The 17499-nt window shown below is 44.4% G+C and overlaps 1 protein-coding gene and 2 long non-coding RNA genes across 6 annotated transcripts in view; 2 read left to right on the top strand and 1 right to left on the bottom strand.

The window, feature by feature from the left end:
* Positions 1-12739, bottom strand: part of clocka (clock circadian regulator a) — a 72613-nt gene extending 59874 nt beyond the window's left edge. For all 4 annotated transcript variants that reach the window (XM_041848779.1, XM_041848784.1, XM_041848785.1 and 1 more), the window contains exon 1: positions 12676-12739. The gene's annotated coding sequence lies outside the window, so the exon portion shown is untranslated. The remainder of the gene's footprint in view (positions 1-12675) is intronic.
* LOC121540151 lies at positions 8996-11542 on the top strand. The gene is made up of 4 exons (XR_005995462.2): positions 8996-9223; positions 9315-9487; positions 11109-11201; positions 11396-11542. It is a non-coding gene; the product is annotated as an uncharacterized LOC121540151 (long non-coding RNA).
* A 720-nt stretch (positions 12740-13459) lies between the features above and the next one.
* Positions 13460-16642, top strand: LOC121539868. Its single transcript, XR_005995415.2, has 3 exons — positions 13460-13522; positions 14863-15004; positions 15117-16642. It is a non-coding gene; the product is annotated as an uncharacterized LOC121539868 (long non-coding RNA).
* Positions 16643-17499: the final 857 nt, after the last annotated feature.

Raw genomic sequence — 17499 nt, 5'->3', positions numbered from 1 at the left:
TCAAGGTCCTGGAGTGGCCTAGCCAGTCTCCAGATCTCAACCCCATAGAAAATCTTTGGAGGGAGTTGAAAGTCCGTGTTGCCCAGCGACTGCCCCAAAACATCACTGCTCTAGAGGAGATCTGCATGGAGGAATGGGCCAAAATACCAGCAACAGTGTGTGAAAACCTTGTGAAGACTTACAGAAAACATTTGACCTGTGGCACTGCCAACAAATGGTATATAACAAAGTATTGAGAAACTTTTGTTATTGACCAAATACTTATTTTCCACCATAATTTGCAAATAAATTCATAAAAAATCCTACAATGTGATTTTCTGGATTTTTTTTCTTCTCATTTTGTCTGTCATAGTTGACGTGTACCTATGATGAAAATTACAGGCCTCTCTCATCTTTTTAAGTGGGAGAACTTGCACAATTGGTGGCTGACTAAATACTTTTTCCCCCCACTGTATTACCTGTAACGACCTTGGATAAAAAATGAATATTAAGTCACTTTAACAACGTTTAAGTCCACTTTTGAAATTACATACATGCAATTACTTTACTTATACTGAAATAAGGGGTGTTTTTGTAAATTGCATTAAGATCGGTGATTTTATACTGAACAAAAATGTACAGTTAAAAAATGTACAGTTCATATAGAAAATCAGTCAATTGAAATAAATTCATTAGACCCTAATCTATGGATTTCACATGACTGGGAATACAGATATGCATCTGTTGGTCACAGATACCTTTAAAATAAGGTAGGGGCATGGATCAGAAAACCATTCAGTATCTGGTGTGACCACCATTTGCCTTATGCAGCGCAACACCTCTCCTTCGCATAGTATTGATTGTGGCCTGTGGAATGTTGTCCTACTCCTCTTCAATGGCTGTGCGAAGTTGCTGGATATTGGCGGGAACTGGAACACACTGTCGTACACATTGATCCAGAGCATCCCAAACATGCTCAATGTGTCACGGATTCTGCCGAGGCTGCTCCTCCTCCTTGCTCGGGCAGGCTTCGGCGTTCGTCGTCCCCGGAGTACTAGCTACTGCCGTTCGATGTTATCGGTGTTTGTTTAGTTTTGTCTGTATTGTTTACACCTGTACGTCATTATGTTTAATTGTTTCCCTTATATTACCCCTGTCTCTCATCAGGACATTGTGTGTGATTGTTTTTCCCTTCACGGTTGTCATTTTAGTGAGCGGGTTATTTCCTCCCTGCGTGGAGTTATTTCTGTGTTCTTTTGGATCCTTATCGGATTAAAGTACGTGTCCGAGAGTTCTGTGTCCTGCGCCTGACTTCTTTTACCGCATCTCACCGACAGTCGTGACAGAATCACACACCTTAACATGGAGTCAGCAGGAGCGACGGCACCGACTGGATCACTCGAGGAGCGCGTCCTACAACAGGCAGCGATGCTCCAAAATCTTGGTGCCGCTATGGATAACGTTATGAACACTTTGGGACGATGGGAGAGAGGAGGTTTGCCCACACCTCCTCCAACGATACCACCACCATCGGCTACTCCTATCGTCTCACATCCGGAGTCCAGTGGGATTCGGCTCTCGCTCCCGAAGGCTTATGATGGCACCGCAGCCGGGTGTCAGGGTTTCCTGCTCCAGGTGGAACTTTACCTGGCAACCATTCACCTGGCACCCTCGGGATACGAGAGCGTGTCCGCCCTCATCTCCTGTCTGTCCGGCAAGGCACTGGAGTGGGCCAACGCCGAGTGGGGAGGGATAGACGCCGCTACTGTGAACTATGCGGAGGAATTCGCACTGGACTTCCAGACTCTGGCTGCCAATTCGGGATGGAATGAGAGGGCCCTCATCGACCAATACAGGTGTAGCTTAAGAGAGGACGTTCGTCGAGAGCTGGCCTGCAGGGACACCAACCTAAGCTTCAATCAGCTGGTGGACATGTCGATTCGCCTGGATACCCTGTTGGCTACCCGCGGACGTCCAGCGCTGGGGCCGTCCATTCCATCCCCCAGCACCTCCGAGCCGAGCCCTATGGAGCTCGGGGGTGCTGGTAGTAGGGAGGCCAGGAAGGAGGCAGTCCCCTGCACCAGCTGTGGCCGCCGAGGACACACGGCGGTTCGGTGCTGGGGAGGGTCTCCTCGGACTCGAGGCAGCAGGCAGCGCACTGATGAGTCATTCCCGGTGAGTAAGGTCCCAACTCACACAGAGCTCTCTGCTGTTCATATGTGTATCCAAGTTATGTTTCCAGAAGTTTCTTCTTACTCTCAGCATAAGGCGCTAGTCGATTCAGGCGCAGCTGGGAATTTTATGGATCGCCATTTCTCATATAAGTTAGGAATCCCTATATTACCAGTCGATGTGCCCTTCCCTATCCATGCCCTAGATAGCCGGCCTTTGGGGTCGGGATTGATTAGGGAGGTCACAGCGCCACTGAAAATGAAAACGCAGAAGGGTCATGAGAAGACTATACAGTTGTATTTAATTGACTCTCCTGCGTTTCCAGTGGTGTTGGGACTTCCCTGGTTAATATCTCATGACCCCAACATTTCATGGCAACAGAGGGCTCTCAAGGGATGGTCTGATCAGTGTGTGGGGCGGTGTGTAGGTGTTTCCGTAGGGGCAACGACGGTGGAGAGTCCGAACCAAATGCCCACAATGCACATTCCTCCTGAGTATGCCGATTTGGCAAGCGCCTTCTGTAAGAAGAAGGCGACTCAATTACCACCTCATCGACAGGGGGATTGTGCGATAGACCTCCAGGTTGGCGCTGCGCTCCCTCGCAGCCATGTGTATCCTCTGTCTCAGGAGGAGACGGCTGCTATGGAGACATACGTCGCCGAATCCTTGAGACAGGGATACATACGGCCATCCACTTCTCCTGCGTCCTCAAGTTTCTTTTTTGTGAAGAAGAAGGATGGGGGTTTACGCCCGTGTATTGATTACCGTGGTCTCAATCAGATCACTATTAAATACAGCTATCCTCTCCCTCTGATTGCTAGTATGACGGAGTCATTTCACGGGGCGCGCTTCTTCACAAAATTGGATCTCAGGAGCGCTTACAACCTGGTGCGCATTCGGGAGGGAGATGAGTGGAAGACAGCATTCAGTACCACCTCGGGTCACTATGAGTACCTCGTCATGCCATACGGTTTAATGAATGCTCCTTCAGTCTTCCAATCATTTGTAGACGAGATTTTCCGGGATTTGCATGGACAGGGGGTAGTGGTGTATATTGATGACATTCTGATATACTCCGCTACACGTACCGAGCATCTGTCCCTGGTACGTCGGGTGCTGGGTAGACTGTTGGAGCATGATCTGTATGTGAAGGCAGAGAAATGTCTGTTTTTCCAGGAGTCCATCTCCTTCCTGGGACACCGGTTGTCTGCGTCAGGGGTGGAGATGGAGATTGACCGCGTTTCAGCCGTGCGTAATTGGCAGACTCCAACTACAGTATAGGAGGTGCAGCGTTTTTTGGGTTTTGCCAATTACTACCGGAGGTTTATCCGGGGTTTTGGACAGGTAGCAGCTCCCATTACCTCCCTGCTAAAGGGGGGCCCGGTGCGTTTGCAGTGGTCGGCTGAGGCGGACAGGGCGTTTAGTCATTTGAAGGACCTGTTCACCTCAGCTCCGGTGCTGGCACATCCGGATCCCTCTTTGGTGTTCCAAGTCGAGGTGGATGCGTCCGAGGCGGGAATCGGTGCTATACTGTCTCAGCGCTCGGGCACGCCTCCAAAACTCTGCCCCTGTGCTTTCTATTCTAAGAAGCTCAGTCCGGCGGAACGCAATTATGACGTGGGGGACAGGGAGCTGCTAGCTGTGGTCCAGGCCCTGAAGGTGTGGAGACATTGGCTTGAGGGGGCTAACCACCCTTTTCTCATTCTGACTGACCATCGTAACCTGGAGTACATCAAGGCAGCGAAGAGACTGAACCCTCGTCAGGCTAGGTGGGCCATGTTTCTTGCCCGGTTTGTCTTTAAGATCACGTATATCCCAGGGTCACAGAACGTTAAGGCAGACGCCCTGTCCCGACGATATGACACAGAGGAGAGGTGCATTGAGCCCACTCCCATACTACCGGAGTCTTGTCTCGTGGCACCGGTGGTGTGGGAGGTCGACACGGAAATCGAGCGGGCGTGCGCGCACCGACCCTTCTCCCCCAGAGTGTCCAGAGGGACGGAGGTACGTACCGCTCGAGGTCCGTGACCGACTGATTTATTGGGCTCACACGTCACCCTCCTCTGGTCATCCTGGTATTGGTCGGACGGTGCACTGTCTTAGCGGGAAGTACTGGTGGCCCACCTTAGCTAAGGACGTGAGGGTTTACGTTTCTTCCTGCTCGGTGTGCGCCCAGTGTAAGGCGACTAGACACCTGCCCACAGGGAAGTTACAACCTCTCCCCGTTCCACAACGGCCGTGGTCTCACCTGTCGGTGGATTTTGTCACGGACCTTCCCCCCTCCCAGGGGAATACCACGATCTTGGTCGTTGTGGATCGGTTTTCTAAGGCCTGCCGTCTCATCCCTATGCCAGGTCTTCCTACAGCCCTACAAACGGCCGAAGCCCTGTTTACTCACGTTTTCCGGCACTACGGGGTGCCTGAGGATATAGTGTCTGATCGGGGGTCCCCAGTTCACCTCTAGAGTGTGGAGGGCGTTTATGGAACGTTTGGGGGTCTCGATCAGCCTTACCTCGGGTTTTCACCCTGAGAGTAATGGGCAGGTGGAGAGAGTAAACCAAGATGTGGGTAGGTTTCTGAGGTCCTACTGCCAGGACCGGCAGGAGGAGTGGTCGGGGTATATTCCCTGGGCAGAGATAGCCCAAAACTCACTCCGCCACTCCTCCACTAATCTCACTCCTTTCCAGTGTGTGTTGGGCTATCAGCCGGTTCTGGCACCCTGGCATCAGAGCCAGATCGAGGCTCCTGCGGTGGATGAATGGTTTCGGCGCTCGGAGGAGACATGGAACGCTGCGCACGTCCATCTGCAGCGGGCTATCAGACGGCAAAAGGCAAGCGCCGATCGCCGCCGCAGTGAGGGTCCGGTTTATGCACCGGGAGATCGGGTCTGGCTCTCGACCAGAAACCTGCCCCTTCACCTGCCCTGCCGGAAGCTGGGCCGGCGGTTTGTGGGGCCATTTAAAGTCCTGAGGAGATTGAACGAGGTTTGTTATAGGTTACAGCTGCCTGTTAATTATCGCATTAACCCCTCGTTCCATGTGTCTCTCCTCAGGCCAGTGGTAGCTGGTCCACTCCAGGAGAATGAGGTACGAGAGGCCCCTCCGCCCCCACTAGACATCGAAGGGGCTCCGGCGTACTCAGTCCGTTCCATCGTGGATTCGAGGCGTCGGATGGGGGGTCTTCAGTATCTTGTGGAGTGGGAGGGGTACGGTCCGGAGGAACGGTGCTGGGTCCCTAGGAGGGACATCCTAGATCCCTCCCAGTTGACAGAGTTCCACCGGAGTCACCCGACTCGCCCTGCTCCGCGTCCTCCTGGCCGTCCCCGAGGCCGGGGTCGGCGCACGGCTGGAGCAGCGCGTCAAGGGGGGGGTACTGTCACGGATTCTGCCGAGGCTGCTCCTCCTCCTTGCTCGGGCAGGCTTCGGCGTTCGTCGTCCCCGGAGTACTAGCTACTGCCGTTCGATGTTATCGGTGTTTGTTTAGTTTTGTCTGTATTGTTTACACCTGTTCGTCATTATGTTTAATTGTTTCCCTTATATTACCCCTGTCTCTCATCAGGACATTGTGTGTGATTGTTTTTCCCTTCACGGTTGTCATTTTAGTGAGCGGGTTATTTCCTCCCTGCGTGGAGTTATTTCTGTGTTCTTTTGGATCCTTATCGGATTAAAGTACGTGTCCGAGAGTTCTGTGTCCTGCGCCTGACATCTTTTACCGCATCTCACCAACAGTCGTGACACAATGGGTGACATGTCTGGTGAGTATGCAGGCCATGGAAGAACTGGGACATTTTCAGCTTCCAGGAATTGTGTACAGATCCTTGCGACATGGGGCTGTGCATTATCATGCTGAAATATGAGGTGATGGCGGCGGATGAATGGCACAACAATGGGCGGCAGGTAGCTTAGTGGTTAAGAGCGTTGTGCCAGTAACCAAAAGGTCGCTAGTTCTAATCCCCGAGCCGACTAGGTGAAAAATCTGTCGATGTGCCCTTGAGCAGGGCACTTAACCCTAATTGCTCCTGTAAGTCGCTCTGGATAAGAGCGTCTGCTAAATGACCAATTATTATTATTATTATTATCTCGTCAAGGTATCTCTGTGCATTCAAATGGCCTTTGATAAAATGCAATTGTGTTCATTGTCCATAGCTTATGCCTGCCCATACCATAACCCCACCACCACCATGGGGCACTCTGTTCACAACGTTGACATCAGCAAACCGCTCACCCACACGATGCCATACATACATAATGTCTGCCATCTGCCCGGTACAGTTGAAACCGAGATTCATCCGTGAAGAGCACACTTCTCCAGGGTGCCAGTGGCCATCGAAGGTAAGCATTTGCCCACTGAAGTCGGTTACGACGCCAAACTTCAGTCAGGTCAAGACCCTGGTGAGGACGACGAGCACGCAGATGAGCTTCCCTGAGATAGTTTCTGACAGTTTGTGTAGAAATTCTTTGGTTGTGCAAACACAGTTTTATCAGCTGTCCGGGTGGCTGGTCTCAGACGATCTCGCAGGTGAAGAAGCCGGATGTGGAGGTCCTGGGCTGGCGTGGTTACACGTGGTCTGCGGTTGTGAGGCAGGTTGGATGTACTGCCAAATTCTATAAAACAACATTGGAGGCAGCTTATGGTAGAGAAAAAGCATTTTGTGCATTTCAAACATTTCTGGCATCTTTTATTTCAGCTCATGAAACATGGGACCAACACTTTACATGTTGCGTATATATTTTTGTTCAGTGTATTTCACCTCCAAGTCATCAAATTTTCTAGGTAATTAAAAGCTCAAATTTGTGACAGTCTCTGTGGTCCAATAGGTATCAGAGATGGTCCCTAATTTAGAGAATCTCAGATGCTATAAATGCTTTTGCTTTTACTACAGGCTATGGCAGTGTTTTTTGTACTTGCAGTCCAGCCAATTAAAAAGTGCACATTCACTTCCATAACATTTGTTCTAGGCTACCAGCATGTAAGATAAACATGCACAATAACACAGGATGCCCTTACAAAATTTTACTGCAAGTTTTAAATGCAGTAAAACTGCAGTACAATGAAATGGTTATACAATGAAATGGTTATTTAATTAATGATATCTGGATTGCTTGCTGTGTGTGTTGGCTTCTAATGGTAATTTTTTGTCTGTGTTAGCTAATTGCACTGTTTATTGTGCTATACATTTTCTTCTGTTCCACTAAATGCTGTTTTGATGTTCTAGTATGACTAACTACATTTGTTTTCAGAATTTAACAAATAACACATAGGCCTCTGTCTTTTAATTCAATAGCCTACTACAATCCACCAGGATTGACAAAACTCTATTTTTATCGCATTTATTTCCATCAATAATTAATCCAATATTATTGCACCTGAATATGACCCAGAAAATATTACTATTTTTCCTGAAAGGTTGTAAGCAATTAAAATAATGCATGCAGTACTTGGATTTTAATTTCAGTAGCTAAATAAGGAGGTAAGCATATCAGTTCCAGCTAAAGCAATGGAATATTTTTTGTTTCACTACCCCGTACAGTAGGTGGCGGCAGTACACCAATAGGTGTAGTCTGCCATAAAACCTTTAAGAAAACTAAGCTAAAACTTGGATTGGAATCTGTGTCTCACGCGCAGCAATATATCTCTGCGCTCAGGCAGCCTGCTCGAGCGCATCCTTCAACATTCCATATGGCAGTTGGGACAGAGCGCCCGGTAAGCTACACAACAACACAGCTGGAAAACCACAGTTTCTCGAAATATACACAAGAAACTTTGAAAAGATTTGACTGCTAAGTGGTAGTCCCCTGTTCTCCTGCATTTCTGTTTTACTTTTGTAAGTAAAGCAGCGGTTTGTTGGGGAGAAGAACATTAAGGAACGTGTTTAGCTAGCAACTGTAGTTAGCTAGCTTGCTAATTTAGCTGGCTAATTTTAGCTAACTAGCTGTTAGCTCTCTGACTAATCCTCCATGGACATGATACATTTTAATTTTGACCTGTTGTAGGCGTTGGTTGTAGCTAGCTAACTGACACTTTGATTTCTGTTAATGATAGTAAATGTGTGTGTGTCAGTGGAGGCTCCTCAGAGGAGGAAGGGGAGGACCATCCTCCTCAGTGAATTTCATAAAAAATAAAACAGGGTGAATGGAATATGAACGACAGTCATCCAACATGCTGTAATAGAATTAAGGCCATGCTCATGTAGCAACCTCATGATGGGTATAGGAAAAATTCGAGAATCATGTAGTAGCTAAACCTAACGCTGTTACATTGAACAGGGTGAATGGAATATGAACGACAGTCATCCAACATGCTGTAATAGAAATAAGGCCATGCTCATGGAAAGTAAAAATCGTCCTCCCTCATCTTAAATGGCACCGACCACCACTGGTGTGTGTGTCCTCTATGTGTGTGTGTCCTCTAAATGTGTGAGAGAGATAACTTTAGAAAAAACATTGTCATGTCAACGTTGTCATGCTAACTATGTGTGTATCTGTGTGAGAGGGGGAAGAGAGATTATGATTATGATCACAATAAATTATAGAAAAGATTGTCATAATGTCAATGTTGTGTCATGTTAGATGTGTGTGTGTGTGTGTGTGTGTGTGTGTGTGTGTGTGTGTGTGTGTGTGTGTGAGAAAGAGAGAATACATGAATACACGAAACATTGATTGTTTGTGTGCGTAAGACTGTAAACTACGCTAATTCTTGAAACTTCTACCCCCAATATGGATGTGAAGATTTTCTTAATTCATTAGAGATCCTTGTATTTTTGTGTATTTTATATTTGAGAATACCATACATTTTGCCAATCCCTGCTCCCCCTCAACACACATTATTACATTACACCGCTCAACTGCCTTTGTCAATTCTTTATTCTCTGTTTTTGCAGGAATCTTCCAGCTTGGATGGAAGGATGGAGGAGGGAACAAAGGGAAGGAGTACAGAAGTGATCCAGCCTGCTGACTAAGAAATGTAAATAGCCTATGTTTTGCTGTCTATCCCTCGATCTCTCTCCGTCTGCCTGCCTGACTGCCAGATTGCCAAAGAACCCTTTTGGAACCCTTTTTTCTAAGAGTGTAGTGTAAGTAGATCCAATTTAAATTGCACCGCTTCTAATAATATAACATTGTAAAGAAAATCAAATCGAATTTTAACTCGCCTTTTTTCCCCAGGTGCAAAACCCTTGTGTCCTGATTTAACAGACACCTCCCTTGGTGAGCAATGTTCCCTCTAAGCTGCGCGTGGGCGCGCATTTGCCCAGAGACTGCCGGGAGCGCAGAAGAAATATCAGCCAACAGAGAGAAGCACGAGATTGAACTTCACTCAACTTTCTAGAGTTTTCCCTGTTAGTTAACACTATCAACGTTTCCCTTTACTGTGGCAATTGTGATCGAATCAACGCAATATTAGCCACTTTCAATGCAACATACCAAAACAAAACGAACTATGAAAGAGATGTTGTTGTAGGCAGAACGCATCGGAGTAGGATTCTATTGGGCATACTCAGCCTGTCCTCTACACAGACCAGTGCAGCATAACCAATCAGAGCTGCAGTAGGCCTATATGCAAATAGACCATTGCCATATATGGACATGTGGTGTTTACTTTGAACTGGACTTTGTTTACAGCTGTGGTCTGAGTAGATGAGCTTGTTTTGAGATCAAAGCAAGAGCTGCATGTAGCCATGTGTCCACATTTTGTTCATATTCTTTGCTAGTTATTGAGTTATTAGCCCAGTTATAGATCATTTGTAGTCAGCAATGGGGGAGTGATTGCTTCCTACAAGAGCACAAAACGTGTACATTTCTAGACATTGTTGAAAGGCAAGTCGGGTAAAGAGCTTTTTTTGTCTTAAAGGGGCAGTTTGTATTTTGAGACAGGCTTGAATAAGCTAAGTAGCCAATAGGCAGAGGGTAGCATAATTTGTCTGATTCTTTGTAATAATGGTATGGGAATAATAATGCATTTTATTTTGTAAAGTGGTTTCTTGCATCAAACAACAAAACAACATTTTCAGTCACCTCCTTGTCTGAAGAACAAGTGGATAAACAGGTTAATGTCAAGCCCTGCATGTTTTTTTCAAAAGTCTCATAATTTAGGCCTACATTGAACACCACACATTGGCTGCTACTGTAGGCTGAATGATAGAACATCTATTTCCATGTTAAAATGTTATGGGATGCATTTTCTATATTGTTTTTGACGGTAGACTACTCTGGGAGGCCTACATTATGATCAAATAGCCACAGTAGCCTACATGGCCACTGTTAAAACTGTAACTTAAAGTGGGTACAGCCTCAGTGTTTACAGCAAAAGCGCACTGGAAGTTGCATAGAATTTTCACAACATTCAAGTTTGCGCTCAGCAGACCTGAAATTTGCTCAGTGCCGGGAACATTGTTGGTGAGTGATGTAAAGTTTCTCCCATTTCTCTCTTGCTCATTCTCTCTGTCGCTCACTCAAACACGTGTGAAGTTGCAGAGAAGAGGACGAGATTAGCCAATTACACCCATTTCTAACACTGTTTGTTGCAGGAATTATATGACAGACACCTAACTTTTGAACAATATAATATTTTATTGTCTCTATTGCCTCTTTACACAAACTTCCTCAATTGGGGAACCTTTGTCCGGGACAATGTCCTCAGGATTATGGAGCGGTATGTTTATAAAAAGAATATTACATGTATTAGGATTAAGCAAAACTTTACCATTTAGAGAGGAGTTAAACATTTTCATTATCCAACTACTGTCTAATTTTGATATCCTCTTTCTTCAAAATGTTTCTGTTTGATGACCAATTAATTAATGTCCGACTTCAATATGTAGGGACAGAGGAGCAAACATGCCATTGCTACCACTTTTAGTCGATTCTGTTTAAGATATTTTACTGTGCGTTATTGTCATGTCGTGTACTGCATGCCCACATTATGCTAATCGTTAATCATTAAATGTTTTATGCTTACAGTAAGTGTCATGAAAACTCAGGAGATTGATGTGTTGCGGGCCCTCTGGAAAGTCCCGAAATATGCCCCTAAACCGTGTTGGTGAAGGACGCAAAGTATGTATATGAGCAAGTTGTTCTTTTTTAAAGACATCTCTAAGCTACAACTGCCACAAAATTCTTCAACTAGTACCATGCAAATACTTTTAGCCAGCTGAGTCCACAAAGTTTCTTCAAGAATGTCCTTTTCTAGTTTGCTTAAAAAATCTCAAATTGATAAAGTTGTAATGTGCTGATTCTCTTCACTGCAGATCTGATCCATCACACGACTCTTCAAGAGGGCCACTATGCTCCAGATCGCTTTCTGTGCTCAGAGGTCCTTGATGAGGATCTACCGCATCACACCACTCTTATTAATCATTAATCAAATAAAACAATGGGCCTTTATATACTCACAATATTTCTATGCATGTAATTTCTGTGGGTGAATTATGAAACAATTACTGTACGCAGGTTCTACATGGAACCAAAAAGTCTTCTGCCTAGAACCAAAAAGGGTTATTCGATGGGGACAGCTGAAGAGCCGTTTTGGAACACTTTTTTCTAAGAGTGTAGGTAATAAGCTGTAGTCAGGTGGTCATTACCAGGTTATGATGGGGTCTTAACTATGACCAGTAGGCTACATAATATAGCACATAATATAGTGGTCAGAATTATGACCAGCTGATCAGATAGAGGTCACAATTACAACCAACTGGTCGTATGGTGGTCTGAAAAATATGTAATATTCTGGTCAGTAAAAAGACGTTAGAAAACATAATTTTTCAACCAGTTTGCGACCAGAATAAAACCTCATACTGACGTCTTTTCAACCAGATCCTGACATGCAAAGTGTTTACTCCCCTTTTACGGATTTCCTCTGCATAATATTGATGTGTAGCCTATCTGCATTTCTCACTGGATCACCCAGCTACGTTTACAGGTTGCGTCCGCAGATCCTGTGTGAAAATGTTGGGGGTAAATTTGATTTGTTTCAGCCCCCATCCCTGCAAAAGCTTCCGATTGCACTGTACAAATTTAACTCACATTCACAGCTACTGTTCACTTCACTGCACAACCGCAGCGTTCAACCCACTGACATTATAGGTTCAACCCCAAAAGGAACATCGTTAGAAATTACAGTGAAAGAGACGCAACTGTGCTGTCATTGCAAACGCGCACCCGAAACCAACTGCGTGTTTCATCACTCCAAAACAGGGGTCAATGCGAGCTACCAGGCTAAATATAGCAACGTAGTTATAACACATTATGCGACAGATACATCCACAATACTAATTAAAATGGTAAACACACGAAAACCAGGGGCATATTTAAACATCAAAAACCTATGCGGCGTTCTACTGCACACTCCCGGGTATTTCTAGCCTAGATTACGAATGTGGGTCACCAGGCCTTCTGAATCAAGCTTGCATAGCTAAGAAAAAAAATACCTCCGTTTACTCCTCTTCAATATAACTGTGTCTGCACATAAACCTATGACAGGCGCGTTTCCAAATTACGTGGATTTTGTCGGTAAAAATTTAATTCTTACCTTGTCTGTTCATCTGGATTTCCCTGCTTCTTGTTTTGCTTCAGCTGGCCGCGTTGGGTTGAACTCATAGAGAATGATAGAGGCCTCTAGTGGCCAAAAAGCCATATTAGCATGGGCACCGCCATTGAGGGCTTCCACCATTTTAATGTAGTCAACTGGGTGGGACTTCCAACTTCATTGGCTGATCCTTCCTGGTGGGGTTTAAACTAGTTACCACAGCCACAAAGTCAAAATGGCTGTATGGTAAAAATTCATTCATTCAAAAACAAACATTTGCTTTTAATCTTAATTTAGGGTTAGGATTAGGCATAAGGATAGCAGTGTGGTTAAGGTTAGATTTAAAATATTATTTTAAGAAGAGAAATTGTAGAAATAGGCAGGGTTTATGACTTTGTGTCTGTGGTAACTAGTGAAGACCCTTCTGATGACCCTGTTGAAGTCATGTCCAACTGGGTCATCAGGAGGGATCAGCCAATCGTGAAGAAGAAAATGGACTACTTCAAAATGGAGATTGCCTCAATTGCGCCACCCATTCTGTCACAGACGCTATAATAGCACACGTACAAAAATGAGTCCTCTATCTATCTCTATGTTTGAACTGGATTTGAAAAAAACAGCAGGGTCTACCGCCGTCTCTTGACGCGCATGCGCAGCTTTTACTGAGCAATACATTTGGCACAATAAACTCATCTATAACCACGTGCCCATCCACGGTTTTCATGCGAGTAAAATCATTGGCTACTGCATACGTATAGAAAAAAAATCACGACAGCTGTGATGGAAACAGGAAGTTTCGGTACAATTTTATAAATGCCGACAGATAGGCCTACTTTGTTCGTTCGATATGGTGGGATATTTTTGTATCGGAAAAATGTATTATGCGCGAAATGGCGGTGGAAACGCCTTTATGCGCAAGTATTGATATATTAACCATCATATCGAAGTAAACTTGGAATCACGAGATGATATGGCGTGTCGTCCTCACTACGACTCACTGGAGGGAAAATGCACATCTTTTCTTAATGCGGATTTTAGAATATTAGCATGAAAGTCTGTCGCCAATTGGATGGCAACCTAGCTACTGTTTTACAAATATTGTAAGATGTTTGAAGTATGTTGCGAAAAACATTCAAATTAATTATATTTATCTTTGATAATAACACAAACCTACAGTTCAACAACCATAAACATTTTTGTTGTTGAATTATACCATTTTGGAAGTAGGCTACATTTAGGAAAAAAGTGTTCCGTGCATAGGCCTACCTACATAATTATGAATATATCAAAGTAAATATAGATAAATGGCAAATTTAGTATTTTATAGGCATATTGAATAAAAAATTGTTATACATATATTCAATTATTTGTAATGTTTCATAGTTTATATTAGTGGTTAATTATCTGTTAACTAAAGGGTAACACCTCTATATAATGTATTGCTATTGAGATCTTTTTCTCACAATAGCCTACAAACATTTGCGCCTTCAGTTATGTGAAAAATGAGCTTTTAATTGTTTATATATTTATCATAAAACAGAACGACAACAAACACAATCCTTTCGCTTTTGCTGTTAGATGCTGTAAAGCAAACTTTATTTGATGTATTGCATTCCAATAAACAAGCAAGCTACTATTTTTGTTTCATAAGGATATTTTTTATTTTTAAGAATGATCAGGTTTTTGGCCACGCAGGTGATCTCTGAATTCTTGTTATACAATTGTTCAAAATCCTTGGCCTTCATGTGCCACTCACTGCGTTGGCAGGGTGCCAATTAAGTAAAACTCACGAACTAACCAACCTTCCCTGTGCACGTGGGAAAATACATGCTTGACAGATGATGTGTCGAATCACTGGATTGTGGGTTTGCAAGACCAAACCAAACAGCCATTTCAATTTCAGCCCCGAGCTCCCCACCTAAAAGCAACTGAATTGTAGGACTAAGTGGGAGCTTATCATGACTATTTGTAAATTGACGAGCTAACGTTAGCTATATAACACTTCTAGAATATTGTAATATATTGTTAATTACTAGCTAGCTAGATAATGTGCGTTTAATGAGCTTTCTTGCCGTATTTAAATGTCCTGTAGCCAACCATGGCAGTGGCAGCAAGAAAACGTCCATGGTTACAAATGTATCCAGTCGTGAAGCTAACTTTACACTTGTTTACTTCTCTCATCATATCAAGCCTACAGCTTTTGAAACTTTGTTGTCATCGACACGATGTGTCTGACCTTCCAGATATAACACTGGACCTCATCCATATGCCCCTGTGCCCAGATGTGGGAGCCATGGATCATCGTGATCATATGACAGAAGAACAAGCAGAGGTAGTTGTTTGTTTGATTTGTAATTTCGAAAGTTTATTATTCTTCTACAATAGGCCTATGTCCTACAACACATTATCATTCCCATAATAGATTCACTGTATTTCCTCAAAAGATCATCACTGAAGATACAGAGGAGATGTGCCTGTCTCAGATCCTTATGCATCATGACACCCCAATGTACGAGCCAGTGCCACCCTGGGCAAGGAGGCTTGCTGGTGTGAAGGAGATGGTGGCTGTCCAGTGGACGCTCCTGGGGGAGGTCACAGCCATGTGCAGGGTGCAGAAGGAGCTGCTGAAGTAGGAGAGAGAGAGATTAGCCCTGGAGAAGGAGAAACTAGCCCTGGAGAATGAGATGTTTGCCATGGAGAAGCGAAAAATAATAATATTGGGATGTGGCATCCTGTTTTGTATGCAGATGTTGTGCAAGATACATGCCGAGGTTATGATCTTGCATGTTTTTTCTGGGCTGTATAAAATAACTCCCCAGAGCGGTCAATGCATCTGAATCTGGATTTTAGGACTCGGATAGATCTCTCTACTAGACACCTTGTTTTCATCTGAGCATGATTATAGTTCTCCTCTGCGTTGTTGTTAGTGTGTTATGAGCCATGTTTTTTGTCCATAGCCACTATCACCTAAAACCCCCAAAATACAAAGTATTAAATTGATATTATAAGAAGCAACACTATTTTAAGTGTGCTGTGGACCATAAAACAATTACACAGGTAACAGGTATCAGGTAAAGGAAAGAAAGGGTTAGTGATTTCTTTACCTAATAGCCATCCATCAGGAATGTGCCCTTCCTCAAACTTGACTCCCAGGGCTGAATTTGATCAAATGAAGGAGTCGTGTGCTCCCAGGCCATTTGGCAACAACATTTGTGAAGGCTAGTGTGGCATCGCAGACTACTTGGACATTGATAGAGTGGAAGTTATTTCGATTAACATACATTTCCTCCTCTTCACGTGGACCCTATCAGGAGAAATGGTAAGACTACATCAGATACTTATAAGGCCTACTGAAATAATCCATTTTGGTGGGGTGCAAACTGTACTTATGTAGACATGTTTTGACAGAAGCTTGTCATTGTCACTGACCTTTATTCCCACATGGGTCCCATCCACTACACCAAGGACATTGGGGAAGTTAGCCACCTCAAAAAACTTTTGTTTGGTGCTTATTTGTTCAGCTGCAGTTGATGGGAACTTGATACATCTTCACACATGACGACACAGTGCATCACACACACTGCACTAACCACCCGACTCACAGAGGACTGACTAACTCCCACTGTCCCTGCTAGCAAGGCTTGAAAGGATCTCAATGCTAGGAATCTCAGGGCTATCATGATTTGTAGGATGATTGGAAGAGGGCATGATTTCATGGTCTTTCTTTTTAAGTTTTCATTTAGAAGGTCAGCCAAGTACATGATAGTGTCATGGTAGTCGATATTGCCTCAGTAGAACATGGTCAGGGACATGTAGAGGATCCATCCGATCTCTGAGGGGCTTCTGTGGGTTCTCCCTCTCTCTAGCAGCTATCCAAAGAACTTCCATCCTTCAAAGTATCATAGTAAGCTTTTAATCACTAAATATTCATGTTTGATTATTACTGTTTTTGACTATTGCCATTAAATGGAATTTGTTTGACTATTGTTATTTTAATACTTTAATAATACATTTAGCTTGTCTTCATTTGATTTTATATCACCATTTCAACTATTATTATTATAATATTCATTATTTAGTCAAATATGTAATTAAAAGCTTTTCAAATGAAGGTTTACATTGATGTTTTTAGTTAAAATGTATTTTTTTAAATTCTCACCTCCTGACCAGTCTGCGCAAGACAAGGGTTTAGCCGTCCTAAAGCTAAGTACATTTCCAAGAAGAAATCCATGTCACGGTTTCGGCCGAGGCTGCCTCTCTCCCTTGTTCGGGCAGGTTTCGGCGTTCGTCGTCTCCGGAATTCTAGCTGCCACCGCTGTATGTTTCATGTTCGTTTGCTTTTGTCTGTTTGTTTCCACACCTGTTTCTGTTTTGGCGTAATTAGTGTCCTATAAGTTTCTCGTTGTGTTTGTCTAGTGTTGTGTGTAATTATTTCCGTCAGTATTGTGTTTTGCTCGGTTGAGCTTATTCTCCACTGCGCTGGAGCAGTTTCGCACCTGTGTGTGCACAGTACATTTTTGTCGCACCTGTTTGTGCGCAATTTACCTTTCGCCTTCGTGCGTGTTTTTTCGCTTTCGGGCTAGTTGTCCTGTTGCCTTAGTTTGGCCAGTAATACAGCCTTTGGAACATTCAGTCTGAGTCCTGCGTTTGATTCCTACATTACACCTACAACACGCCCTGACAGAATTACACACCATCTATGGAATCAGCAGGAGCCGAAGCAGCCCAGACGAGACTGGAGGCCCAGGTTCGGGACCAACAAGATCAGCTCCTGCAGATGGGGACCGCCCTGCAGGAGGTGATTTCCACCATCCGAGGCTGGGGTCC

This window comes from Coregonus clupeaformis, chromosome 26 (assembly GCF_020615455.1).
Source record: "Coregonus clupeaformis isolate EN_2021a chromosome 26, ASM2061545v1, whole genome shotgun sequence".
NCBI classification, from domain to species: Eukaryota; Metazoa; Chordata; class Actinopteri; order Salmoniformes; family Salmonidae; genus Coregonus; species Coregonus clupeaformis.
The sequence above is the reverse complement of the archived record's forward strand: the minus strand, read 5'-3'. Positions and strand labels throughout refer to the sequence as shown.